Source organism: Corvus brachyrhynchos, unplaced genomic scaffold (genome assembly GCF_000691975.1).
Source record: "Corvus brachyrhynchos isolate BGI_N302 unplaced genomic scaffold, ASM69197v1 scaffold614, whole genome shotgun sequence".
NCBI lineage: Eukaryota > Metazoa > Chordata > Aves > Passeriformes > Corvidae > Corvus > Corvus brachyrhynchos.
The window spans coordinates 175,540-178,672 of record NW_008237444.1 but is presented as its reverse complement, the minus strand read 5'-3'; the positions used below and the strand labels follow the sequence as shown (position 1 = coordinate 178,672).

The 3,133-nt window shown below is 35.7% G+C and overlaps 1 long non-coding RNA gene across 1 annotated transcript in view; it reads left to right on the top strand.

The window, feature by feature from the left end:
* The first annotated feature begins 302 nt into the window (after positions 1-302).
* The window catches only part of LOC108446025, a 12,443-nt gene continuing 9,612 nt past the window's right edge, over positions 303-3,133 (top strand). Inside the window, exon 1 of the long non-coding RNA XR_001861127.1 lies at positions 303-715. This is a non-coding gene — a long non-coding RNA (uncharacterized LOC108446025). The remainder of the gene's footprint in view (positions 716-3,133) is intronic.

The window sequence follows — 3,133 nt, the reverse complement described above, 5'->3', positions numbered from 1 at the left end:
TTGTCTCTTTCCCCCTGTTTAGTTCTTGGGCTGAGCTGCTCAAATGTGCTTTTATATGTTGACGAGCTCATGGGTTTGATGACTTAAAGAAGAAAAAAAAAGGAATGGGCTGATGAACATGATTACATAGAAAAATCAAGAGATACAGTTTAATTTAAAGGTTCCATCACTACAGATTCTTGGGAAATACTGCTATTCATAATGAATTTGCTTAGTATTCATGGGATGTGACATACATTTCCATAGATTATACTCTTGTGAGTTACAGCCTCACTTAAATGTTGGCTATTCCTACTGACTGAATTTAAGTAAACAGTTTTATCAAATGGTAAATTCCATCTATTGCCAAGTGTTCAGAGTACAATTGTTATGCTTGATCAACCAGATATTTATCTCCTCTCTGCTACAGAAGTGACTGACCTTCTGCATAAATATGTGTAATTTATCTCCAGATTACAGATAATCAGGAGGCTTCTGCGCTCTGCTTCTCCTTTATTTTCTTTCTTCCCCAGATGTTTTTCTTAGATATTTTGTCTGTATTTAAAATTACGAGGAAACATAGGACAAATGTTTAGGGATTCTTTGTAAGCATCATTAAAGTGTGTATTTACTAAGGTGTTTTCTCTCTGATTTCCACCCACTGCTACCAGAACATTGCTGTTTCATTGGAGAAACAGTACTTGAAAAGCTCTTACAGTATCTTAGAGCAACTCATGTAAGTCACACTAAGGTAATTCCAACTGTTTCCTGATATCTTGTGCCTTTCCTTTTCCTTTTTCCTTTTCCTTTTTCCTTTTTCCCTTTCCATTTCCCTTTCTCTCTCTCTCTTTTTCTTTCTTCAAAGTCGTATGAGGTGGCTCATACACTAAGTTTTAGTGCACTCCTTCAGGAGTCAAAAGTCATATCATTTTTCTCCCTTGATATGTTTTTTCTTTATCTAAAAGCTGTAAGCTCCTACAATTTCACCAAGAACATTTCAGTGAGAGACAGAGGTACAGAAGAAGACTAATAGGAGAAAATGGAGGAAGTGACTATAAATGGTCTAACTGTGCACAGGCCTGCTTTTGCTGTCCAAGGACTGGGGAATATTTGCTTCTAAAAGCAACCCAGTACTTGTTTTGCAGTGTACTTATAGACAGGAAGTTTAAATATATAACTTAATGTCTTTATTCTCTCAGTGTTGTCATTCAGGAATTATTAAAAAAGAGCTCTTCTTCTGTGATTTAAGTCTCCTATTTGAACTATAATGGTGACAATGTTGCGTATCAAGAATGTACTTGTCTATTTAGTTAAAAATGCAAAGAATCTATGTTTTGGCTTTTTTTGGCAATTCCACTGAGTTCTCTTTCCTTTTTCTACATGTCATTGCAGAAGGCCACCACATACACAAAGCATTTCATTGAGTTGGCTCAGTCTGTCAACAAGCATGGATTACTTAGGACAGATTTCTCCAGAAACATGCTGGAAAAATTTTTCATAACAGTGGTAGCATCCTCTCACTCTCTCCTTTGAGGACTTATCAGAGTGAGACATGAAGTGTGTTTCACTCAGTGGCTCCCACTTGGACAAAATGAACTCTTTTCATATTACTGCTGTAGAGGACCCTCTGAAAGTCAAATTTCAGAGAGGCTGCTTGAAATCAGAAGCCATCAGCATACACTAAACTTTAACACATATCTGTCTCATCATGGTTGATTGATCTCAGATGAATAGGGAGTTTCATGAATATGATGTAGGCAAGAAGACACTTGATAGAGTATCCAGTGTTTTTTGCATAAAAAGCATGGTTTTGTAGTCAAAACCAGCATTGCCACATAGCACTTTAATATTTCCCAGGCAGACTTCATTTTGCAAGGAACATTTTTTTGTGTGTATGTGTGATTGGGAGGGACATCACAGATAATCATTAAAAGCTGGATATTAAGAAAGCTCACGGCAATTTTTTAATACTGTAAGTTCACCTTGAACCCTTGCACGACTTCAGTTACTTGTGCCAGGAATCTCACATACAGAGAGCAGAATAACTGAGGTACGTAATTCAGATTCCCAAATTCCCATGCTGATAATGTACATACCAGCGGGATGTGGGGAAATGACTCAGAATAGAAACAAAACAACACACAGTTTGTCGGGAGCAGAAATCCTTATATCTTCAAGAGAAAACTCTGAAGAGTGAAATAGCACATTATCCACACAGGAATATTAATCTACAGAACTCACATAAACAAGATAGGATATACATGGATGTATACTCTTTTCTAGGCCTTAAGTACTGTCTGACAACCCAGGAATAATTAATATTCAGATATGAGCTTTAATTCCAAACTCTTAAATACTAGTCCCTTGATGGGCTTGCACAGACAGACATAATCACTCCCATATCCTGAAGTCTCTTTATTAGTGTCATCTTTCTGTATATATTTATGGATTAAAAATTAAAGAAGTATATAACTCATTTTCAGATGTGTTCTTTCTGATAAAGTAACAGTAGATTATTCACTTCACTTTTTGTTATATTTTGTTTACCTATGGAGTTATGAAGTAAGGGCTCAGCGCTGTTTGCTTTCAGCATTTACCACTTACTTTTAATTAACTTCCCTCCATAATGTTAATATAGTTCTTTTGTTGAACAATATTTCTATTTCACAATAGCTGAAAGTACTGCCAGTGCAGCATAGAGGGAAAAAAATGGCCCTTCATTATCAAACCATTATATTTGCAACAGCTCACTGCCAAGAGACTTTTCAAAGCAGTCAAACAATAAATTCATTAGAATTCCAAAATAGGCCATGAGGGGCCAAACCTTGATCCCACTGAAATCAGTAGCTCATGTACTGAATAGTGCTAATGTTTGGCCTTTAAAACTACTCAAATATCCTGGGTTCAAGCAAAATAACAGACTATTACTGCAAATCTAACCTTCATTAAATTTTCTATGCACTTAAATCTTTGTATGAATTGGGGAATAGGTTTTGTTTGAACTGAATACTACTTATATTTGATTTTGAAAATGATTTTTAATGTTGTGTTCTCTCCAGGTTGCTATTCTTTGGGAACATGAGTTCAGCAAGCAAACTCCCACTTTCATAAATACATATATGTATATATATACATCCACACACATATATACATA